We start from the raw sequence: 25,550 nt of genomic DNA on the forward strand, positions 1-25,550 counted from the left end.
CTTGTTCTTGGTCACCACTAATGTTCAAAGGGTTGCCAGCAGCTGGACAAAGCTAGCAGCAGAACTGACGTTTCCACCCATCCGACGGTTCAGTAACGAGGACTAACCAGGATTTTCCTTCCCAGAGAAATCTACCAAAGAGATGAGAACTACACTGGACTCTTTTAAGCAGCTTTGTGGGCCCAACAGAGCCTCTCTGCTGCCCAGGGAGGCTGGCTTCCAGCAGCTACGGCCCATTCATCATTCACTTTCAATGGCTAAGACCAAGCTGCCTCCAGCTAGACGGCCAGGTAGGGTGCCGGGCCGTGCACAACATTGGGGGGATTAGCAATCAAAAGAGTGCTGGGCTAGAGCCTTCCATCCCAGCCTTCCATTCACTGGGAGCAAGGGAGGAGACTCCAACAGTGGTCAAGGTCAACGTCTCCAACTCTGCAGGAGGTCAGTGGGAAAGAACCCTGGGAACAAGCCGCCTGCTCTCGGCTAAGAGCGGGCTAGCCAGCTAGCAGCACAGCAGGTGTCTCGGCCACCAAACACTCTTCTGTTCATGTTGCTGATAGCATGTCTGACAAGATAAAGCCCGCTCTTTACTCTCCCCTCACTTCGCTCTCTTTGATCCTTCTTTTTGTCCCTTTTGCTCGGTTCCAGCCCGATCCGCTTGGATTCGGTGTTCATTCTTTCTTCGGACTGTATGACGTCTTAGTAGAACAATACCTGTTTAACCATCATCTTCACTCGGATTTTCATGGGAAGAACTTTGGGGGCCGGTTTCTCTTGGCCCCCACGACCGTGGTTTCTACAGAAGTGTCTCTAAAGTGGAACGCTCCCTTTTTTTGGGGGGTGTTTAAGGAACCAACTTTTTAAACGAGTTAATATCCTCTTCCTGGATTCGCTGCTGCCTTCATGGCTGTCGTTTTAAGCTGCTCTGGCTTCCTGTGGTGCGAGACATTGAGCCGAGAGACCCCGGTGGGACAGCTGGCCGTAGACTCGCTCAGACCCTAGAGGAACGTACCATATTTTCCCCGAGATCACGAAGTGGGCAGATTAGCTCAAGCCGCCGGGACTGACAATAGAAACGCCACGAGGTAGCGAAGACGTTAAAAAAAGAAAAGAAAAACGAATCGGCGTTTTTAAAAAATTCGGACTCAGAAATTCGACCGTGCGCCGCTTCCCCACCCTCCAACAAACACACCCCTGTTGGGATATTGGCAAGTTGTCATGACGACAGGGATGTTCTACTGATGAAGTCTCGCTAAGCGCCGTCCAATCAGATCGTGGCGCTCCAACCGCAGCGTGAACAGGGGAGGACGCACCTATTCCAGTTGCACAATGCCGAGAAAGGACGGGCGAAACCCCGGACCACCAACGGGAAATTGGCAAACCGGGGGAGGCTGTCAATGGGCTGCCGGGGTTCGACAATGCCCGAACAGCGGGGGTCGTGGATGCAGGTAGGGGGTCTCCATCGCGTCTGCTGCTGCTAAAGCCGCCATTCTTCGCCGCTATCAATCCAAAATATTGATGCATTATTTATTTTTTACCATTGGCGTGCAGTTGCTGAGTGCAGGCGTGAGGCGGCTAGCGTGCCGAGCGTTGCTATCGGGAAGCTTTAACAACACTTTGCAAATCTGGCGAATCACTCCTGCAGGTGGTTTTTATTTATTTATTTCTTTTTTTTCTTTCCCAAATTCCCAACAGCAGCGAGAGCACAGCTGGGGAGAGGAGGGGAATTGCCACTTAGCATGATCCCAAGTCTAATTCTGCCTCCACTCCACCGCGGTCTGTCCAACGAAGCTAATGTCCAGGAAAGTGGCTGAAAACTCTCCTGGTGGGAGTTGGATTCAGGCCTTTTTATGTCAGTTTCCATTTATTTTGCTGCTGGTTGACCAGAGACAAGCAGAGGTGGTTGGTTGGTTGGATGGTTGATGAAAGCTGGAGGGCTGGGTCGGGTGCTCCGGGGGTCCTTCCATCATTGCAGGTGGCCATTGTGGTCCTGCTCCACTTAAGCTCATTATTCCAACCTGTCATATGTGTAAAGTGTGTTGCAGGCTGGCCTGCTCCTAACATGATTAGCATTTCTTTAGCTAACCTAAGCAGCAAACCTCCCTCATTCTGTCATGCGTTCTCAGCGGGTCGCCGGTCCACAGACTGACCCCCAACGGTGGTTCTGTTGGACTCTTCAGGTTTGGGAATCTTAATGGAAGCTGTCAGCATAGCAATCCCATAGTTATTAGCTCCTGGTTGGGCGTTAGCATGTTTTCTCTGCTGCACTTTAGCTTCACTTTTGGGGAAAAGGTGACTGTTGTGAGGGAGGGGGGACGGATGTTTGAGGGAGGGGGGACGGATGTTTGAGGGAGGGGGGACGGATGTTTGAGGGAGGGGGGACGGATGTTTGAGGGGGTTTTCCTGGATGTGTCTCACATTCCCAACATTTCTTTAGCTTCGACAGTTGAACTGAGGAAAAAGATGGAGGCGACCTTCACTTTCACGTGTAAACAACAACAACCCTGTAAAAAAGTTGCTTATTCATCCTTCCCTCCCAGTCGGAAGGACGGGGTTTTCCCACTCCTGTGCGCGTCCCGCTGGGCGCTGCGGACTTCCTGACAGTGAGGTCAGATGGTGAGAAGGTTTGTAGCAGGAAAACCGCTCAAGTGAGATGATTGCCAGTCTTGTGATGCAGATTAGTAACATTTTGGCGATTGGGGTCAGATGTGGCGAGTCCTGTTTACGTTCTGACCGGGAGGATGATGGAGGGGGTTGTTTGCACTGGGAAGGCTGCAGTTTGAACATGGATAACCGGGAATTAAAGACGTGTTTACATGCAGGATTATTGCTCACAAATGTTTAAAGTATATGATAGATTCATGTTTTCGTCTGTGCCGGCTCCTTTTATCCGGGCTGAATTAAAAAAGCCGCAGAGCGCCATGGGAACGCCGGGATGTGCGCTGCAGGGATGAACTACAGCTCTGTCCATAAATCAGTTTATAACGATTCTTTTCAAATGGCAGCGATACACAACGAGCTGATGTTCGAGGGCTGCGCTCCATTTTAAGAACACGTAACACTAAATGTCATCCCGAGGCGGCCTGGACCACCCACGGCTTGTCCATAACATGCCATGAGGTTTTCATTGAAGAGGTTCCAGGGCTGAGCCCTCCTGACCACCACGGCCACAAATCCAGATCCTGTGATCTATGATTTGGGGTCCGAGGACGGATGAGACAGAACCCGGGCCTGTGAGGGCTGCTGGGGATGGAGGAGACATCTCTGACTGCTGGCCAAGAGGGAAACACAAGGCCGACAAGGCATCCCATGATGGAAGCCAGGGGTGACGGTGTGGAGGGGGGGGGGGGGGGGGGGGGGGGGAGGGGCAGGGCAGGGCGGGGGGGCGGGGGGCAGTGCTGCTTCGGGTTATTGTCCCTCATCTGTGAGCAGAGAGACGGTGTGCAGCCGTCAGCCAAGGACGACTGTCCTGTCCTGTCTCGTCCCCACCTCCCTGCATCTGAAGTAATGACAGGCAGAGCAGCATTAGCATTAGCAGCAGCATTAGCATTAGCAGCAGCATTAGCAGCAGCATTAGCATTAGCAGCAGCATTAGCAGCAGCAACAGTTGTAGCTACAGCAGCTGCACATCAACATAAAGAGGAAGAACACCATTACAAACTGGTCTCATCTCCCCCAGGCTGTCCACACAGGGTGTGTGTGTGTGTGTGTGTGTGTGTGTGTGTGTGTGGGGGGGGGGTCCTTCTTTATTCACTCTCGTCCACTGGCTGTGTGTTGTCGGCCGCCTTGTCATTTGTCCAGATACAGATGAACATCCAGCACAACAATGGAACAGGCAGACAGACAGCAGACAGACAGACAGGCAGACAGGCAGCAGACAGACAGACAGACAGGCAGACAGACAGGCAGACAGACAGGCAGACAGACAGGCAGGCAGGCAGACAGACAGACAGGCAGACAGGCAGGCAGACAGACAGGCAGACAGGCAGGCAGACAGACAGGCAGACAGGCAGGCAGGCAGGCAGCAGACAGACAGACAGACAGACAGGCAGACAGGCAGGCAGACAGGCAGACAGGCAGACAGACAGACAGGCAGACAGGCAGACAGGCAGACAGACAGACAGGCAGACAGGCAGGCAGACAGACAGGCAGACAGGCAGGCAGGCAGGCAGACAGACAGACAGACAGGCAGGCAGACAGGCAGGCAGGCAGGCAGGCAGACAGGCAGGCAGGCAGGCAGCAGGCAGGCAGGCAGGCAGGCAGACAGACAGACAGACAGACAGACAGGCAGCTGCACCTGCAGGCTGGAGTCTCAGGAGCAGCTGAGACCAGTTTAACAACAGTCTCCAACAGGGTCCTGCAGCTCCGCTCTGGCTCCGTCTTTATTGTTCATCACTTTAAAAGCCTGGAAGCTTTGTTCTTTCTCCTCAGAACAGTTGAGACGACCCCCGTGACCTCTGAGGTCACTCCGATGAGATTCCTCATTAACATTCTTCCCCCTAAAAAAAATAAATGACGTTTTAATTCCGGTGAAATTGAGTTCCATTTATCTTCACCCGACTTGAATATTGTGGTGCAGGAACCGGAGTGAAGGGGCAGATGGAGGGATAATGGGGAGATGGAGACCTGCCCCACCCGTCCACTCCGGAGGGGCAATTAAAGGTCACGTCCTTGGAGTTGATGGAACATCTAATGTCCTTTATATCTGAGGCAGAAGCCTCTTCTTCCACCTCTGTAAGGACTTCCTGTCTCACAGCAGAGCATCACGTGACTGCACACACACACACACAACACACACACACACACCACACACACACACACACACACACACACACACACACACACACACACGCGTTGGCATCAAACCCAACATGTGTTGGTTGGAGCGACGAGGACGTTGCTGCAAACATTCTGCTGCTCTTAATTATCTTTGCCTCTTTCAAGTTGCAGACGGCCGCGCTTCAAAAACGGCCGCGTCCTTTTGTGCCGTCGCATTGTTTCTGTGGGAGCGTGCACGTGGGGGTGGGAGCGTGCACGTGGGGGTGGGAGCGTGCACATGGGGGTGGGAGCGTGCACGATCGTACAGAGCTGATCTGCTTTACTTTCGTGGCACAGCTGCAATCGGACGGCGTTGATGTGTAACCCAACCCGGGGGGGGGCAGGGGGGCGGGGGGGGCAGGGGGGCCGGGGGGCCGGGGCAGACGTGGTCCTGCCACCACCAGATGGGGCTTTATGATGAAAAGAACCTAATCCCCATCCAGGCCTCGCTCCCATCGTTTATGCACTACAAAGCAATTTTCTTCCTGTTTTAGAGGCAGAAATCACTTCATTTTCCAAACATTCCCTCCATTTTTCCCTGTTTACAGCTGTTGTTGCCCCCCCCCCATTTCTCCCTCATCTCTGCTTCTCCCCTTCTGCCCCCCCCCCTCTTTGCTCTTGAAGACTTGCAAATGTGGCATTAGCTAATACCCACAGAGCAACGCGTGTGTGTGTGTGTGTGTGTGTGTGTGTGACGCTGGTTTTGGACCCGTTCCGTTGGGATTGTGATCGTGGACCGGAGGATCCCTGCATATCTGGATTTTTATCTGGAGTTTCTATCCGGAGTTTTTCAGGCATCCAATAATCAGGTTTTGCTGGTTTGATCCGTGGACCTGAGCGCCCCCCCCCCCCCCCCTCCTGCCCCCCCGTGCTGGTGGCATCAGCAAGGATGGTACAAATCAAACAGGAAGTGAGATTCCGGCTGTGTGCCAGCGGATCAGCTGAATGTGGAATGTTCAGGAACCCAGCTCCTGACAGGAACCCAGCAGCTGTAGTGCGGCGCCGGCCCAGTGAGCTTTAATACCGGGTGCTGCTGGGTCCTCGGCACCGCCGACGGTCCCTCCTCTCCTGTCCAGACCTCTGCTCGCTCCTTCTCGCGGGCCTCGTTCCAAGTCTGCCTTGGCCTTCTTCCAATGGAGCGTAACCAGTGGATGGGGAGGATCCGAACGCTGTAGCTGGGAGGAATGTAACCCGTGCCATGCATGTGGACCCAGGGCCCGGCAGGGAACCCAGGCTGGGAGAGCCTGCTGAGGTCCGGAACCACCAGACCCACCCCCAGGTGGACGCAGGCTTCTGCCCGGCCGTTAGCTGTCCCGCTACTTTAGCTAACAGGATGTAGCTGTAGTCTTTTCATCCTCACGTCGTCTCTCATTGTCTCTCCACTCTTGATTTATTTATTTTTCCCAGCAAGTGCAGCGAGGTGACGGAATCTGCACGAAAATAGCCGCCAACATCCCGACTCTCACCTCTCATCTGCTCCGTCTGGAGCGCGGAGGCAACAGATGTGGGGCCAAGCTGGAGACGAGGCGCCGCAGAAATCAGCCGCGTTAATGTGGGAACTTCTGTTGCTGGGCGAGAGGGAAGTGGCCGCTCGCTCAGACGCGTCTGCGGGCTGTTGCCGCGGGTTTTTATCATAAAGGTCAGAGGTCGCGGTGATGCAACCCTCCAAGAGGAGCGAATCCTTCGGCTTTTCCTCAACACGGCGGTTTGAGCTAAACCGGGTTTAGCTCCTAATTTAGCTGCGTTCAGCTTGGTTTAGTTTCCAGTTTAGCTGCCGTCAGGAGGACGGAAACGTGAGCGCTGGTGTCCGCGGGACGGCCTGGACGATTCCAACGGGAATCTTAATCCGGGAAAACACAGCTGTGACCTTCCTGGAAGGTCGGACGGACGAGAGGATGGAGAAGAGCCCGGTTATTTGGACAAGAAACGGCGTTGTGTAGATAAAGGAGCTCCAAATGTATGCGTGATTATCTCACCTATCACACACACACACACACACACACACACACACCACACACGCACACACACACACACACACACACACACACACACCACACACACACACACACACACACACTGTAGGAGGATGTTTGTGAGCCTGCTGGTGCTGCAGCACCAAACTCGGGGCAGGAAAATGAGCAGCCAGCAACAAAGAGCTCTGAGGAAGTCGACGCGTATCTCCAAGGACACGTCCCACCCAGCAGATCAAAGCAGCTGGAGGACGTCTTTGATGGGGGGACCACGCCGGTTTCAAAGCGCCGTCGTCCTGCTGCTCAGTGGCCAACCAAGGATAGGTGATGGAAATTCTAATGCATGCGCCTGTCAGTTAATTGAAGGCCCGTTGTGTCCCCGGGGGGGGGGGGGCTGGACTTTAGAGAGCGCCGTTGTCCTGCCGCTCGCTCGCCGTTAATCATCATTCCCCAGTCACCTCCTCCCTGCTTCCTTCTGCTGGGTCCGACGTCTCATGGAAGCCGGGCTGAGCTCAGCATGGTGGGAACGCGCATGTCTCGGGATGCGATGCGCTCGCCGTGGTGCTCAGAGCTCCGCCCCTTCCCTCTGCGTGACCTCCGACCTCCGGACCAAATGAGTGGTTGGGACGGGTTGGGGGGGGAGAGTTCGTGCATTCCTCCGTAATCACAAGAGGAATCTAAATACGCACTCGGAATAAGGTTGTGGAGCGACCGGGAGCATCCACAAACACACGTTCTGCTATTCCTGAAACGGGATGTGGTTCCCAGCCGGAGCGCCGAATCAAAGCGCCGGTTTGGGGCCGAGGAGGGAGATCAAAGCGCGGGAGGTCAAGCTTGAGGGTCGCCCTCTCACTGCCTGCCTGAATACATGAAAGACAATTGACTTTATAATGGGGAGGGGCCCCATAAATATGCATCTTCATAATGTTGTCGTGGTGGGGGGGGGCGTTTCTGCTGCGTATTCAATGATGGCGGCTGGCACCGCCGGCTCCTCGCTCCCCTCCACCATAAAAGGCCTCCCCCGCTGGGTCTTTCTCTGATTGGATCAAAGCGTTGACCTGTGTTGCCAGGTGACCTTTCATGAGCTCGCTGCTGCCTCCGGAGCGCCGACCCGGGTCGGGCCACGCGGGACCTATTCCGGCGGTGGCGGCGGCGGCCGTCACGGCGCCCTTGTCTTCCTGACGTCCCCTCTGACACCGGCTTCTGTAGCCATGCTCAGGGGGATCTGACGGCCGTGGCGTGGCGTGAATAATGGAACGGGTCCACCTGTCTCTGACCGCCGCTCCAACAGAACCTGCGCGCCCGATGATGAAACGTTCCGATGCTAATCCTCGGAATGACGTGTTTTCCCCGTCTGTTTCAGGGTACAAAGCAAGGCAGCGTCCGCCCGCCATGGGGAACGGAGGCGCCACTCTGATCCCCGGGAGACCCCGCGGCCGTCTGAAGTGGAGGTTCAGTGATGCTGAAGGATGACAAGGGACAGCTGGAGAACGGGAGGACAGTGACCACAAGTCAAGAGAGGAGACGGCAGCGGCGTCCAGCGTCCGCTCCCGTCCACCAGACCCCCAGAGTCCATCGTGAGTCTCACTCCCTCGTCCTCTAATTATCTACGTGGTCGCCGTAGTGATTAGGAATATGGAGGCGCCGCAGTAACGAGTCACACCTGTTGTGGTCGTGATGGTCGTCTGCAGACGGTTTCCACAGATGAGCGCCACCTACAGGCAGAAGAGGTTCTGAACCCGGCTGCCGTCCTGGCCTGCTCGCCCCGGCGCCGCCGCTCTCACGCCCGTGTCGTCCATCAGCGCCGCCGGCGTCCGGCTCGCCTTGGTGCTGGTGTCGGGCGAGGGCGGCTCCCGGTCTTTAGGAGGCCGCCGATGGGACCAGAATCACAGCAGCCGCTCATGTGAAGTCACTTAAAGTTGCGACATATTTAGGAACGCGTTTTTCACGGCCACAATGTGAGTAATTAAAAATACGGCGCAGATGTGGGCAGTAAATCAGCAAATCGGGGTCGTGACCGCCATCAAAGCCATTGTTGAGTGGTGTGTGTGTGTGTGTGTGTGTGTGTGTGTGTGTGTGTGTGTGTGTGTGTGTGTGTGCGTGTGTGTGTGTGTGTGTGTGTCAGGCCTGTGAAATACGGCCGTCCAGGAGTGACCCTGAGTTTAAACAGGCCACATTCTGCTGCAGGATCTTCTACATGAGCATCAAACGTTGGGCCTCTGTTGATCTGCAGCATGAAGCTTTTAATCAGCCAACAATAGGAGGAGGAGATCGTTGGGGATCGTTGGGGATCGTTGGGGTACGTTGGGGATCATTGGGGGTCGTTGGGGATCGTTGGGGATCGTTGGGGTACGTTGGGGATCATTGGGGGTCGTTGGGGATCGTTGGGGATCGTTGGGGTCGTTGGGGATCGTTGGGGATCGTTGGGGATCGTTGGGGTACGTTGGGGTATGTTGGGGATCGTTGGGGTACGTTGGGGTACGTTGGGGATCGTTGGGGATCGTTGGGGATCGTTGGGGTACGTTGGGGTACGTTGGGGTACGTTGGGGATCGTTGGGGATCGTTGGGGTACGTTGGGGATCGTTGGGGTACGTTGGGGTACGTTGGGGTACGTTGGGGATCGTTGGGGTACGTTGGGGTACGTTGGGGATCGTTGGGGATCGTTGGGGTACGTTGGGGATCGTTGGGGTACGTTGGGGATCGTTGGGGATCGTTGGGGTACGTTGGGGATCGTTGGGGATCGTTGGGGATCGTTGGGGTACGTTGGGGATCGTTGGGGATCGTTGGGGATCGTTGGGGATCGTTGGTGTACGTTGGGGATCGTTGGGGTACGCTGGGGTACGTTGGGGATCGTTGGGGTACGTTGGGGTACGTTGGGGATCGTTGGGGTACGTTGGGGATCGTTGGGGTACGTTGGGGTACGTTGGGGATCGTTGGGGATCGTTGGGGATCGTGGGGATCGTTGGGGATCGTTGGGGTACGTTGGGGTACGTGGGGATCGTTGGGGTACGTTGGGGATCGTTGGGGATCGTTGGGGATCGTTGGGGATCGTTAGGGTATGTTGGGGTACGTTGGGGATCGTTGGGGTACGTTGGGGTACGTTGGGGTACGTTGGGGTACGTTGGGGTACGTTGGGGATCGTTGGGGTACGTTGGGGTACGTTGGGGATCGTTGGGGATCGTTGGGGATCGTTGGGGTACGTTGGGGTACGTTGGGGTACGTTGGGGATCGTTGGGGATCGTTGGGGATCGTTGGGGATCGTTGGGGAGGGAGAGGGAGGGGGTGGAGGAGGAGGGGAGAGGAGAGGGAGAGGGGAGGGAGAGGGAGAGGGATGAGGGAGTGAGGAGAGGGAGAGGAGAGGAGAGGGAGCCGGGAGAGCGGAAGAGGGAGAGGGAGGACGAGAGGATAGGAGAGGAGAGGAGAGGAGAGGAGAGGAGATTTTTGGGAGGAGAGGGAGATGGAGAGGGGAGAGGGAGAGGGAGAGGAGAGGAGAGGGAGAGGGAGAGGGAGAGGAGAGGAGAGGAGAGGGAGAGGAGAGGAGAGGAGAGGGAGAGGGAGAGGGAGAGGAGAGGGAGAGGGAGAGGGAGGAGAGGAGAGGGAGAGGGAGAGGGAGAGGAGAGGGAGGAGGAGAGGGAGAGGGAGAGGGAGAGGTGTAGAGGGAGAGGGAGAGGGAGAGGAGAGGGAGATCAGACTGAGATCCCTGCTCCACTTCTCACGGCTGGTGTGGTGTGTGTGTGTGTGTGTGTGTGCGTGTGTGTGTGCGTGGTGTGTGTGTGTGTGTGTGTGTGGGTGTGTGTGTGTGTGTGTATCACCTCTCCAGCCATTGTCCTCACAGATTTCTCATTATCCAGACACACACACGTTGACTGTGAATTTCTTTTTTGACCTTTTCGGCCTCAGCAGAGGTAATTACTGACATCTCTGTGGAAGAGTCTGATCACCACACACACACACACACACACACACACACACACACACACACACAACCACACACACACACACACACACACACACCATCTCTTTTCTCTGTGTTGCTTCTGCAGCAGCATTAAAGCGTCGCCGTTCGTCACAATATTTCTCCAAATATCAGATGCTAGCATTTATAGCATTTATAGCATTTATAGCGTTTATAGCATTTATAGCATTTATAGCATTTATAGCATGAATAACTCCTCAGTATGTGCCAGTACCGTCATGGCTGAAGGTGTTTGGCTCTGTCCCTTCAGCTCTTTTATTCTCTGGCTCCGGATGTCCTTCCTGATACAACAGAATCCAGCAGCCCGCAGCAATCTTCCCTCATTTAATACCCGCGCCAATTTCCAGATTCCCTCTGTTTCAGTATCTCTGAAATGAATCCCTGAGGGGGTTTATGATTACCTCACCGAGAGGAGCACCGATCAATAACCTTCCGTGCTCCCAGTAATCCCTGCTAAGTCTAATATACTGCTGATCCATGTTTTCTGCATTATTCCCAGTTTGGGAATCACAGGCTCCTGGACCACCCACAACACCTGAGAGACAGAAATGGCTCCATGACGACTCCTGCAACCGTGGGGGGAAACCCCTCACATGGTCGGTGCACGAGGCCGAAGGAGGCCAGGGAGGAGTTAGGATGGAAGGATGGAAGGATGGAGGATGGAGGATGGAAGGATGGAAGGATGGAAGGATGGAGGGGGAGGAGGCAGAAAGGTGGTGATGACAGAAAAAAGAGCAGAAGCTGATGGAGGCTGAGGAAGATGAGAGGAAACGGAGCACGACGACAACCAAGGCCGTGGTGGGTGTTCTTCCTTTTGTTGTTGTTGTTTCCTCAGAAAATTGCTTCAGAACGTGTGATGGGCTGATAGCAGCACGACTGGCACAGACACGTGCACGAGCCCATCACTCACACGCACGCACGCACACACACACGGCTATCGCCATGGTGATAAAAGGGACGCAGCATAATGGAGGTGGAATGTTTTCAAAGATGAAGAAACAACAGCGTGGCCAACCAAAGAGAGGGGGGGAGGGAGAGATAGGGGGGGAGAGAAGGAGGGGGAGAGAGGGCGGGGGGAGGGAGAGAGAGGGGGGGAGAGGGGGGGAGGAAAGAGAGGGAGGAGAGGGGGGGAGAGGGAAGAGAGGGAGGGAGGGGAGAGGGGGAGAAGAGAGGGAGGAGGAGAGAGAAGAGGGAGAGGACAGAGAGGTGAGAGAGGGGGAGAGGGGCGGAGAGGGAGAGAGAGAGGAGAGGGAGAGAGGGGGAGAGAGGAGAGCAAGAGGGAGGGAGAGAGGGAGAGAGAGAGGGGGGGAGGGATGGGACGAGAGGGAGGGAGGGAGAGAGGGGGGGAGGGAGGGGGGAGAGAGAGGAGAGAGGGGGGGGGGAGGGAGGGAGGAGAAAGGGAGAGAGAGGGAGGAAGGAGAAAGGGAGGGAGGGGGAGGGAGGGAGAGGAGGGGGGGAGAGGGAGGGAGGAGGGAGGGGGGACAGAGGGGGAGAGAGGGGGGGAGGAGAGAGAGGGAGGGAGAGGAGAGAGGGGGAGAGGGAGAGAAGGAGAAAGGGAGAGAGGGAGGGAGGGAGAGAGGAGAAGGGGAGAGAGAGAGGAGGAGGGGGGAGAGAGGGAGGGAGGGGGAGGGAGAGAGGGGGGGAGAAGGAGGGAGGGAGGGATCATCCAGTGCAGACACACCTGTGGCTCCAGGTGCTCCTCCAGGACTGGATCTGTGTGTTTAGGGACGAGCAGAAGAACCCTGAAGCCCTGATGCAGAGAAAAAAAAAAAACACAAAACAAACAAAAAACACACACAAAAACAAACTAACAAAAAAAACAAACACACACACAAAAACACACACAATCACAAAACAAACAAAAACACACACAAACACAACTCAAACACACACAACACAATCACACACACACACACTCACACACACACACACACACACACACACACACACACACACACACACACACACACTCGCACGCACACACACACCATTCAGTCATAAATATCAGCCCGGTTTATTTTGTTGTTAAAGATCTTTAAAGCTGCAACATGAAAGAAAAGGACGGAGATCTTCTTTGTTCTGGATCGTGAGCCCGTGTTCACGTTGTGTCTTCATACATGTGCGTTTGGACACGTTTACACGCAGCACGTACCGTGTGTGTGTGTGTGTGTGTGTGTGTGTGTGCGGTGTGTGTGTGTGTGTGTGTGTGTGTGTGTTGTGTGGTGTGTGCGTGGTTGTGTGTGTGTGTGTGGCGGCATCTGTTGTTGCTGCTGTCTCGGTGCAGATTGAGCGAGTCCCTTTCAGAGGTTGTGGAGGTCAGAGGTCAGGCTCTGGGGCAGGTGTCCGGCCCCGGTGGGCGACCACCGCCCCCCCGTTCCCTCCCAGACCCCCGCTGACAAACGTCCCTCCCTCACACCTCTCGTTCGTCCTCACGTCCCCAACGTGGCCCAGCCGGAGCAGCTTTGGGGCTGAGTGCTGGGGTCGGCTGTCCTGGATCAAGCTGCGTATCTCCGAGGCGGCGCACACGTGCACACGTGCGCACGTGCACCTCGGCAACGCTCAGGATCACGGAAGGAACACGTCTGCAGTTTGTTCCCATCATCCCCCTTTTAACGCTCACTCGTTTCTTTAGGAAGGCGGCGCCGGGCCGGGGCTGTGCGGCGGCAGATAGAGCAGGCTGAGCTCCACGTGTGAGAGACCTTCACCATGGCGATAACGCGATGATGCGCGCGTGTGTGGTTGCCAGGTTAGCTCGCCACCTCCGCCCAACCCCCCCCACACCTCCACCTCCTACCTCATTATTTCTATGGTCTGCTTCTCTCTGCTGTTCGGAGATACGACCAAATCACATTACGCCTGTCATGGATTACACGCAATGCATCTCCTCCCAGAAGAAAGGGAAGAAAGATCAAAGGCGTCCTCGCTAATTATTTCTAAATGAACGCGGGAGGTGAACGTGTTTGTGAGCGCGAGCGTGTGCGGCCCACATACTTGTTGTCGAAGGCCGTATTGTGCAGTGTGCGGAGCGCCGACATCGTTGTTTCAGGCCCACGTGCAGACCGACGACAGCAGATTCCGACGGTCGTCCGGAAGAGGCGGATCCAAGAGGCTCAGCCGGACCAGCGGATCGCACGTGTAGCATGTAGCATGTAGCCGATGGTGTTACCTCGACAACCGATCCCAGTCGGTGTGGACAGGACGCCATCAATGGGGCCGGAATCGTCCACGTTAGCCCCAGATTGACGGGAAACTAGCAAAGACTTTCAACCACAGACGGGGGGGGAAACGGACTAAATGAAGGCAAAATATGGAATCAACAGACTAGTTTTTCCGAGACGCTACAGACTTGGGATGTCTGTGACTGTTCCTCTCCTCTTTCAGCCCCCCTCTCCTCCCCTGTCTCTACCTTCTCCTCCTCCTTGGCCCATCTGTCCATCAGCAGGAGGCTCCTCCCACACGAGCCTGGTCCTGCTCTGGGTTTCTTCCTGTTCAAGGCGATGTTCCTGTCGGGGGTCGGACTCTCTAGCGCAGAGAAAGAATCCGAAACTTCCCATTTTCTCTCCGTGTCATCAAAAATAAAAATTTTCAGGAAGTTCATCGAGGGCACGAAAGGATGTTTCTGAGCTAAAGTGGAAGATGCTCAGCTCTAAATCTGAATCCCCACATCCCATATTTATCCATATTTAGCTCCCGTGTGTGTGTGTGTGTGTGTGTGTGTGTGTGTGTGTGCGCAGGATTTGAAGTTGTCACTTTGTAATTACCTCAGCAAATACAGGCTTGGAGAGAGTTGAGTGAAGGCTTCCAGTCGGACAGCAGCGGGAGAAAATGAGAAGTGACAGACCACATACGCAGCGTGGGACGTAAATAAGCCCCCCCGCACCCCCGCACCCCGCCACCCCCCGCCGTCTTTGTGGAAGAGACGTGGATGATTCTTCAAGGATTCGGAAAGAGAGGGAGAGATGAGCTGAAATGAGAGAATATCCCTCACTTTCATCTTTAGAAGAAATCTCTGACATCCTCTCTCGCCTGCTTTGATGAAAGTCTCTGGATTTTTTGCTGTTTTATCCTCTTACACGAGGTGCATGTATTATAGTCTGTGTGTGTGTGTGTGTGTGTGTGTGTGTGTGTGTGTGTGTGTGTGCGCGTGTGTGTGTGTGCGTGCGTGTGTGTTGTGATGAACACCGGCAGTAATATGGATGTTCTTGTGTAGGTGGGCTGAGGAAGCTTCCTTTGTTTGTGGGCTCTTCTCGCCTCCGTTTGCCAGCGTTGGTGTGGCTCCGCCCACCGGCCACCTGCAGGACGTCTGTTGCCCAGGTGTGCCGGAGGCCGCCTGTTACTGACACGCACGGCTCAGAGATCCGTGCACGGACGCTCCGAGGAGAACCTGCAAGAACCAAACACTGCCTTACATCCATTCATCCTCATAACATTTATTAAAAACTGGCTTTGGCGAAACTCTGCTTCCTCCAACCAAAGGCTGCTCAGAAGGTCACATGACACACGAATGTGTCATGGAGCCCTCCCTCACCCCCCATCTTCCCACGCTGACCTCTGACCTTCTCCACCCTTCCATTAACGCAGACACAAATATAGCAGCTCCTGCTGGGCTGCGGCGTTGCCTCCAGGCTGTCCTCCTCCGTCTCCGTCTCCGCCCCCCCACACCTCCGTCTCCGTCTCCGCCCCCCCACACCTCCGTCTCCGTCTCCGCCCCCCCACACCTCCGTCTCCGCCCCCCCACACCTCCACCTCCGCCTGGCTCCCGTCCAGCTACGGATTGTTAATTACGGTGTGTACGCGGTCCAGCCTCCAAATACGGGAGCGATGCGCTTTGGCAGACATCAAAGTGCCGGCGTTTCATTCCACGGGGATTAGCGATGGTGCTGCGTGATAATGTCCCCCTCACTCGTGATAATGCCCCCCCCCTGCTCGCTGAATTAAACAGCCATGGCTGGAAGCAGGTACGGGGGCCTAATGAAGGTCCCGGCGTCGGGACGCGCCCCAGAACCACGTATCGCACGGCAACAACGTGCTGGACGGAGGGATGAAAGCCACCAAAGCTGCCTCCTGCTTTGATCTCCCTCGTGATGAATGTCTGCAGATCCTCCCGTCCTTCACTCATCGCAGCCTTGTGGCAAATTGGATTTTTAAACGGCTCATTTTTCATCGTTCCCTCACATTCGTAACCGCCCCCCCCTCTTTTCTCCTCTCCTTCACCTTCTCTCTCAGCAAACTGCAGGAAGAATCAGCGTCTTGTCGTGACGAGCACGCGGGACCGATGAGGAGGCCGCCGGGGTCACGTGCTCGACTCCAGAAGGTCTCAGGAGACGGCAGACGAGCAGCAGAACCACAGACGGAGGGAGGAGACGGTCCTGGGTGAGCAGCTATTGTCTGCCGGGTTCCTTTGTCTGCAAGGACGGAAGCAGAGGGAAGGAGAGCGAGGCTGAGGAGCCAGGGAGAGCCGGGCCGAGGGGCCGCGGAGAGCCGGGCCGAGGGGCTGAGGGGCCACGGAGAGCGTGGCCGAGGGGCCAGGGAGAGCCGGGCCGAGGGGCCAGGGAGAGCCGGGCCGAGGAGCCAGGGAGAGCGGGCCGAGGGGCCAGGAGAGCCGGGCCGAGGAGCCAGGGAGAGCCGGGCCGAGGGGCCGCGGAGAGCCGGGCCGAGGGGCCAGGGAGAGCCGGGCCGAGGGGCCAGGGAGAGCGTGGCCGAGGGGCCGCGGAGAGCCGGGCCGAGGAGCCAGGGAGAGCCGGGCCGAGGGGCCAGGGAGAGAGTGGCCGAGGGGCCGCGGAGAGCCGGCCGAGGGGCCGCGGAGAGCAGGGCCGAGGGGCCGCGGAGAGCCGGCCGAGGGGCCAGGGAGAGCCGGGCGAGGGGCCAGGGAGAGCGTGGCCGAGGGGCCGCGGAGAGCCGGCCGAGGGGCCAGGGAGAGCCGGGCCGAGGAGCCAGGGAGAGCCGGGCCGAGGGGCCAGGGAGAGCCGGGCGGAGGGGCCGCGGAGAGCCGGGCCGAGGGGCCAGGGAGAGCCGGGCCGAGGGGCCGCGGAGAGCCGGCCGAGGGGCCAGGGAGAGCCGGCCGAGGAGCCAGGGAGAGCCGGGCCGAGGGGCCAGGGAGAGCGGGCCGAGGGGCCAGGGAGAGCGTGGCCGAGGGGCCGCGGAGAGCGGGCCGAGGGGCCAGGGAGAGCCGGGCCGAGGGGCCAGGGAGAGCCGGGCCGAGGGGCCAGGGAGAGCCGGGCGGAGGGGCCGCGGAGAGCGGGCCGAGGGGCCGCGAGAGCCGGGCCGAGGGGCCAGGGAGAGAGCCGGGCCGAGGGGCAGGGAGAGCCGGGCCGAGGGGCCGCGGAGAGAGCCGGGCCGAGGGGCCAGGGAGAGCGGGCCGAGGGGCCAGGGAGAGTGTGGCCGAGGGGCCGCGGAGAGAGCCGGGCCGAGGGGCTGAGGGGCCAGGGAGAGCGTGGCCGAGGGGCCGCGGAGAGCCGGGCCGAGGGGCCGGGAGAGCCGGGCCGAGGAGCCGCGGAGAGCCGGGCCGAGGGGCTGAGGGGCCACGGAGAGCCGGGCTGAGGGGCCAGGGAGAGCCGGGCCGAGGGGCCAGGGAGAGCCGGGCGAGGGGCAGGGAGAGCCGGGCCGAGGGGCCACGGAGAGCCGGGCTGGACCACCTGCTGCCCGAGTCAGAGGCTCCCTCGTCTCCATCCTGGCTTCCATCATCTCTCCTCCAGTTTTGCGTCCTCAATAATCCTGGACATTTTGTCTCCCTCCTCTGGTGGCGAAAAAAAGAAAGAAAAAAACAACTTTCCTCTTAATTAATAATTTATGACGTGTGTTTTCTAATCTGCTATCAAAGGGTTAACGAGTGTTAATCAACCAATGATTGGTGGAGTGTTCCTGCAGCGCTCTGATTTGACTCGTGTTCAACAACATTAGCCTGTTAGCACGTTGAGGACGGACGCTCCCACTTTTAAAGCCTCAACTTAGTTATAGAGAAACGAACCCGTGCTGAAATGTGCCTTGCTCAAGGGCGGCTCTCTGATCCTCTCCTGGGTTTGTTGTAACGACCCCTCCTCCCACAGACACACCACGTCCGTCTGTGGTGGTGCACGTGCAGACAGACTCGCCTGGACAGAGCTGTGACCTTTATCTGTCCTTGGATGTCCCACGATGAGGACGGAGGAATGAAAGAGCCAGACAGTGGGGGAATAAAAGGAGGTTTGAGAGGGAAACGGTGTGTTAGCAGCCTGTCAGCGTCTCCCTGCACCTGTAATCACCTCCTGCAGGTCAGCTGCTGCCCCCCCCCCCCCCCCCACAGCTAGCAGCGCTAACGGAGGCAGCCTTCAAACACTTATCTCCTCGTCCTCCCCTTCATTCTCTTCTCGCTCTCTGTGCACACACAGAAAAGACCTTGATGTTTTTCCAATAATTGGCAGCAGAGGTTGACCCCCCCCCCTCCCCCCTCCCGTTTATCCCCCCCCCCCCCTTTCTCGCTGTTGCTCTTCCTCTTCCTCTGCAGATGAAGACTTGGCCCAGGATCAAGGCAGCCCCCGACCGCCACTCTGGCCACCACAAAAGGGCGTCGGGCGGTGGCGTGGGGCCAGCTGCTGCACATGCTCACACGGACGGGACGAGGCTTCCAGAGGGGCCCTGGGACAGACGCCTCGTGCCCCCCCCTCATAAGAGGTCAGTAATAGTAGATGAGGATCTGGCCTTTTGTTTCCATCTGGTTCTTTTCACAGCTGATTGTTTATTTTCAGGGTTTTTTTTTAAATCCTCCCTTCTGGGAATTCTTCATCCCACATCTCCACCTGCTGATGTTCTGCTTCCACCAGTCAGGCAGCCGGAACCACCCCAGGACCCAAACATGACAGCAAGACCCTGGTCTGGGGCAGGAACCACAGAGTCGGTCCGGATGGTCCGGATGGTCCGGATGGTCCGGATGGTCCCCTCTGCGGACATAAACCGTCCACACAGGACGAAGGTTTGGACACAGAAAAGTCTTAAAACAGACAAAAGAGGGTTCAAATCGGACCCTTTAGCAGCAGCCGATCCTCCTCCTCCTCCTCCTCCTCCTCCTCCTCCTTCTGGTGCTGGAGCCCAGCATGTGTTTGGGATTAGATGTCCTCTGGTGTCGAAGGAGAACAGTCAACAAACGTTCTGCTGCGGCCGTAAATCAGCCGTCCACGCCCTCGCCGTGGCCGTGAATCTCTGCAAGATGGCCGCCGTGTGCAGCAGAATCAGGTATTAATCAAACTCTTGTTGCCGGGCTGCTTTTAATTAGGGACGAGCTTCAAACGAGGGGAGGAAGCTCGTCACCGATGAGGTGAAACGTAGCTTTAGCACCGTTAGCAGCAGTAAAGTACCACCCCTCCTTTTTAGGGCCATAGTGGCCCCATATTGGTTCATTTCCAGGTAAATTGATTCAAATCAGGCTGATGCCGTCTGGGGGCGTGGCCAAAGATCTTCCACTCTCACTTAACACAGCAATGAGGTCTGGGACCCTTGTGGGGGGGTCGGGGGGGGTTTCTATGTCCACCCAACCTTCCAAAGCCAGCTCACCTCTCCAAATGTTTGTCTTCTCTACGTTAGAAAGTGAGCGGCCCACCTGAGCGGGGCGACCTGAGGGCAGCTGGGATGGAAACGATCAGGCTCTCTTCAGCACGGTGGGTGTTCGGGGTTCTTCAGACCCGCTTCCTCGGGGGGGAATGTCCGTCTCTGCTCGCACCGCTATGTTTGCTACCTTCGTTAGCTCGTTACCGATACCTGGAAATGGGAAAACCCCCAAATTCCATCCAGCCTGCGACACAGCCGTTAGCATTCATGTTAGCATGATGCACAGTCTCTGATCCCAATCATCCCAACTCCTGACGTTTGAGGCGTTGCTTTGGAAGGACGTGTGTTAAACCGTAGGTAATCGCCACGCCTGGGCCAGCTAACGCTAACCTCAGGCAGCTCTCAAAGCTCCTCATGTGACCAGTGCTCACACACAACCCAAAAAACACAACTTCACAATAAAAGCGCGGCCTAAGTAGAAGCCAACCAATTAAAAGAGTGAGAAACAAGAAGAACGCGCCTCCTTAAATCGGGTCAACTGCTTGGTTATTGCTTCAGTGGAAGGTTCTTGGCGGATAGAAAATTAGGAGCAAAGAAGTCTGATGTTGTTTTTGTGCAATAATGGGGAATTATTTTCACTTTTATGTGTCCCTCCTACAGAGAAAATAGGCCTGATCTCTCCCTTTGTGGCTGCTCCAGCTGCTCACTTCCACCACCCACACAGCACATTTTCCCAGGCAACAATGCTCCTCCGAAGTTTACGCACAATAAATAACGATGTGCCCAAAGCAGTTAGCGGCGGCGCTGCTCTGCGTTTCCTGGCCGGACTTGAAATGAAATGGTAATTTTGACTTGAGGAGGATTTCAAAGGGCCGGCCCCCGCGTTTCATCTGGGCGCGCACCACGAGCTCGCCGACACATCCACGCCGGGGTTTCAGGAGAGAAAAAGGCCGAATTTGAAAGTTTTGCTGTGAACTTCCTCCTTTCTTTTTTTCCAGCGTCTCCCCGCAGAAGCGGAGATGCAGCGCCGCGTTGCCCCCCCCCCCCCCCAGATGGACGGCGTTTATATAAACAGCCCGCCCCGCTCTTATGGATGTGTCATTGTTGGGAGATCGTTCGCAGGCATTTGAATAGATAATTCTCCCGTTTGATGGAGACGTTTCTCTTCAGAGGTCACTTGTGGGGGTAGAGGAGTGTCCTCCGTCTCCCGTGCTATTTTCACATCTGAGGCTCCGGCCCTCCTTCCCGCCTCTCCCTGGGGAGCTTGACTGACACTTGAATCGGCCTCTTGCTCGGGAGGAGCAGACGCTCTCCAAAACTCCATCTGAGCTCCGCTCGCCCGCCTCTGTTATGCAAAACGCCTTTGTCTCCAACAAAAGCGCGCAACAATGCGCGCTCGCGTCCCGGCTCCGTTAGACGTCGACTCCGGCCGGTGGCGGCCAGACAAAAGGAGCAGTGGTCGGGAATTTTGTTATCTCAGGGGGAGAAATGGAACCCAGACGGGGTCTGGAGCCTGCGCCCGCCGCCTGTTGCCCTCCCGCGTCCGTGGGTCCGGCCCGGACGGACCCGGGACCAGTCCAGGAAGCCCTCCAGGCTCCTCTGATCCTTCAGCTGTCACCAGGGAAGCGTGCGGCTAACAAAAGCAGCCTGTGGAGGCGTCTCCATTATGTGTCCCTGAACCGGGCCGGGGTTAATTACTGCTGACGAGGCTCCGGCTGACGAGGCTCCGGGTGACGAGGCTCCGGGCTGAGGGCCCTCGGTCGGCACCACGGCGTCACACACGGCTGCGCCGCGTCGGGCCTTTGATGTCTGGGTTTGGTGAAGACGTCCCCCTTTGATGTCACATTTGCATCAGAGGTTCGCGGCGTTTGTATTGGGAAACGGGCGTTTGTGAGCTGACCCGGGTACCGAGCACCAGCAGAACCTCGACATCCGCAACGTCCGTCTGTGACCTTTGACACCAGTCGCACGTTTCCTTTGATCTAGTTACCCGAAACGTAGAGATTACGCATCCGATCCGTGTTCAGATCCGTGTTTGCCATCAGTGTCGACACATTTCGTGACTTTTGCTTCCGATGTCACCGACACCGAGGAAGAGCAGCGCTCCTCAGACGCCGGCGGCCCCCTGCTGGCTGTGGGGATGTTTCGGGCTCCATATTTATGATCAGGCAGGAGCACGAGGCGATGCTGGGCAGCATCCGTGTAACGCCCGTGTGCTTTTCTTTAGGTGACCATAACCTGAACACTGCTGCTGGGACCCGTGACCACAACGCGTCTCCACGGAAGCAGGGGCCACCAAAGGTGAGCGTCACCTGCGACCACGAGATGCCACTTCCTGGTTGTGGTGGCCAGCGTGTCGTCTGAGGGCCCCTCAAAGGCGCCGCTGCAGGTAAAAGCGTCTCTTGAATGGCTAAATATAGCGCGTGCACATCCAGTGGAGTCGCCCCCTACTGGTCACTGGGAAGAATGCACCTCTGGTGTTTCAGCTCTGATCCTTCAAGAATAATAATCTGTCTTTATTTAAATGTTACAACTGCAGTCCTGGGAGAAGAAAGAGGAGCGCTGGTACGTCACTAAAATGAGATTTACCTTCAAATGTGTAACACAAGAACCAGCCGGGCAGGTCCTGTTTCTCTCTCTCTCTCTCTCTCTTCTCTCTCTCTCTCTTTCTCTCACTCTCTCTCTCTCTCTCTCGCTCTCTCTCTCGGTCCCGGTCCCGAAATAATATTAACAATGGCGCTGCCTCAGACAAAGACGAGCAGGACATTGTAACCTTCACGCCCTTCACGGAGGAGCAACTCGTTTTATTTAAATCTCCCACATCAAAGGGCGAAATGCAAATTCCTGCAGCTTCCGCGCCAGCATTTGATGTTTCGGGGAGCCGAATTATTGTGGCGATTACAGTGGCGGTACACAAGCGCCTGAACGGGCCAAACAAGGGTCCTTGTTGCGGCTCTCAATTAGCGGTGTGACATCTCAGCACCCGACATCTGAGAGGAACCCCACAATAAAAGAGGCTGTTTGCGCTGATAAAGTGATTTGGTTCTTTCATCTGCACCAACAGTGGGGCTGTTTGAGCTTCCGGGGATCCTCGGCACCTCCCGTTACCGTGACAATAGTGTCACTGTGTTCGGGGTTGGAGAGGAGCCGCAGGTTTATACAGTCCTGGAAAAAGGGTGTGTGTCGCTGCTTTAAAGCAGGAACGCAGCTAAATGCAGCATTTCATCAGCAGTTGTTGTCTCCGAGCAGCGTAGCTACGAGATATTAGCTTAGCATGGGCCGGATGTTGCGTGGTAAGAGCGGCGAGCCCGCCGCGGAGGTGAGGCGGTGGCGAGGGGATTGGGATGTGATGCTGCCAAGGTCAGGCTGTCTGCCCTGGTGGTCCAACTGCTCCAGAAACAATTAGCATCTGGACAGTTAGCATCTGGACAGTTAGCATCTGGACAATTAGCATCTGGACAATTAGCATCTGGACAATTAGCATCTGGACAGTTAGCATCTGGACAGGAACGCCTGAGCTGAGGGAGCCGTGAACACATCTGTGTGGATCGGATCTGTTCCCCTTTCACGTTGCATTTAAGATCACGGGGATTTATCCCGTCTGAAAATGAGGAACGAGGCCCGGAAAACCGATTATTCCTCCGGATATCTCTATCAGCACCGCGGCAGGTTAGCGAGAAAGACGGGGCAACGGTGGGAAGGACAAAAGGGCGTTAGATCCAGTCTCACCACGCAGGGCTGGTGGAAGATGTGCTGGCAACCTCTGTGTGTGTGTGTGTGTGCGTGTGTGTGTGTGTGTGTGTGTGTGTGTGTGTTATTGTTGTAAAAGTGGCCCTCACAACCAAACTAGCGCAGCTTTGACTGACGACTTAACAGGCGAAACGGAATTTGTCTTTGCCGGGGTGTCAGATGCTCTGCCAGCGAGCGAGGAAGCGCAGCCGAGAATCTCGCCCGCGTCTTCTTCGCCCTCTCTTTTCTCCGACGGTTTAAGGCGGCTCAGCGAGCGCAACATCAAAGGCCTCGCGCTCCCAGTGTACATTGTTGTTCCAGCAACCACATGAAACGGAAACAGGAGCGATGGAGAAAGGCGAGGAGAGGTGGAGCACATTTTTCCCGTCTTTCTTCCCTCGTACATAAATCGGCAGCGATGGAGGGAATCGCTTTAGGAACGCTACAAGATTAGCGCTTTTATCTCTTCATTTCAAACGCCACATCCTCCACATGCTAACGGCTGTCATGCTAACGGCTGTCAGCGGCTCCCGCCGGACCAGCCGGTTCCTGTATTAGACTAGAACTCCTCCAACACCGAGCCGAGCTCCACTGGATCAGCGCCGCTCGTTATCCTGAAATCTGCCGCCTGTGCACGAAGTCGTGCACTTCCTGTTTCTAGAGAAGCAACGTTTTTAGTGGGAGGAGCTTCGGAGTTGGTTATTTTCAGTACATCTGTTCCTTCGGCCATCTTGGAACAGATGAATGTTGGAAACGTCGAGTTTTGACGAATGATTCCAACTTAACGACACGTTTGCGTGAAACGTAACTTTACGTATTTAATAGGAATAATCATAAATCCTAATTATTGTGCATCAGTGGGGTCGTTTCCACCAGCTTCTACTCCCTCCTGCTCCTATCTGCACACAGAGACCACCCAGCAGTGTGTGTGTGTGTGTGTGTGTGTGTGTGTGTGTGTGTGGTGTGTGTGTGTGTGTGTGTGTGTGTGTGTGTGTGTGGTGTGTGTGTGTGGTGTGTGTGTGTGTTGTGTGTGTGTGTGTTATTGTTGTAAAAGTGGCCCTCACAACCAAACTAGCGCAGCTTTGACTGACGACTTAACAGGCGAAACGGAATTTGTCTTTGCCGGGGTGTCAGATGCTCTGCCAGCGAGCGAGGAAGCGCAGCCGAGAATCTCGCCCGCGTCTTCTTCGCCCTCTCTTTTCTCCGACGGTTTAAGGCGGCTCAGCGAGCGCAACATCAAAGGCCTCGCGCTCCCAGTGTACATTGTTGTTCCAGCAACCACATGAAACGGAAACAGGAGCGATGGAGAAAGGCGAGGAGAGGTGGAGCACATTTTTCCCGTCTTTCTTCCCTCGTACATAAATCGGCAGCGATGGAGGGAATCGCTTTAGGAACGCTACAAGATTAGCGCTTTTATCTCTTCATTTCAAACGCCACATCCTCCACATGCTAACGGCTGTCATGCTAACGGCTGTCAGCGGCTCCCGCCGGACCAGCCGGTTCCTGTATTAGACCAGAACTCCTCCAACACCGAGCCGAGCTCCACTGGATCAGCGCCGCTCGTTATCCTGAAATCTGCCGCCTGTGCACCAAGTCGTGCACTTCCTGTTTCTAGAGAAGCAACGTTTTTAGTGGGAGGAGCTTCGGAGTTGGTTATTTTCAGTACATTTGTTCCATCTTGGAACAGATGAATGTTGGAAACGTCAAGTTTTGACGAACGATTCCAACTTAACGACACGTTTGCGTGAAACGTAACTTTACGTATTAATAGGAATAATCATAAATCCTAATTATTGTGCATCACTGGGGTCGTTTCCACCAGCTTCTACTCCCTCCTGCTCCTATCTGCACACAGAGACCACCCAGCAGTGTGTGTGTGTGTGTGTGTGTGTGTGTGTGTGTGTGTGTGTGTTGTGTGTGTGTGTGTGTGTGTGTGTGTGTGTGTGTGTGTGTCTACCTCCCACCATCTGGGGCCTGTTTGTAGAGATTTTCTGTAAAAATCAGAGTCACGCCGCGGCAGGATTACCACTGTGAGAAGCAGCACCTGGAAGGAGCTGGCTGCTCCGGCTTTTTTCCTCGGATGCTCACGGAAGTTTCCGGCGTTCCCAGCTCGAGGCGCAGGATTTGTTCTTGACCTACATGAGCGTCCCGGGCCTCATCCCACCATCCGAAAAGCAGGGAAAAGGGAAGGAGACATCTCATATTCAGTCCAGACAACATCCAACAAGGGTTTAGTGCACGAGACGAACGCCTGCGTGCGTGCGTGCGTGCGTGCGTGCGTGCGTGCGTGCGTGCGTGCGTGCGTGCGTGCGCGTCTACCCCACATATCACATTTCCAGTGCACTTTTCTTTAAATTCAAGCTAAAACTGCGGAGGTTGAACCCCCTGGCTGGAAGGGCTGCATCATCCAGGCAGATGGAGGCAGGTTCCTCCTCTGAGTCGAGGGGGAACCAGAACCGGAGCCCCATCCCGTCCCTACTGGCTCCAGCCCTCAGCCGTGTGTTCGGGTGCTCGACCTGCGTGCACAGACGTGCACAGAC

General features: G+C 56.1%; 1 long non-coding RNA gene across 3 annotated transcripts; it reads left to right on the top strand.

The window, feature by feature from the left end:
* The first annotated feature begins 916 nt into the window (after nt 1-916).
* LOC130527351 (uncharacterized) lies at nt 917-19,865 on the top strand. 3 transcript variants are annotated; one of them, XR_008950989.1, is made up of 8 exons: nt 917-1,445; nt 8,149-8,362; nt 8,477-8,743; nt 11,261-11,559; nt 15,988-16,134; nt 18,245-18,411; nt 18,486-18,969; nt 19,318-19,865. It is a non-coding gene; the product is annotated as an uncharacterized LOC130527351 (long non-coding RNA). The 3 variants fall into 3 exon arrangements; XR_008950991.1 differs by having other exon boundaries at nt 920-1,445; nt 18,486-18,709; XR_008950990.1 differs by lacking the exon at nt 8,477-8,743 and having other exon boundaries at nt 918-1,445.
* The last annotated feature ends 5,685 nt before the right edge of the window (nt 19,866-25,550 follow it).

Source organism: Takifugu flavidus, chromosome 6 (genome assembly GCF_003711565.1).
Source record: "Takifugu flavidus isolate HTHZ2018 chromosome 6, ASM371156v2, whole genome shotgun sequence".
Lineage (NCBI taxonomy): Eukaryota > Metazoa > Chordata > Actinopteri > Tetraodontiformes > Tetraodontidae > Takifugu > Takifugu flavidus.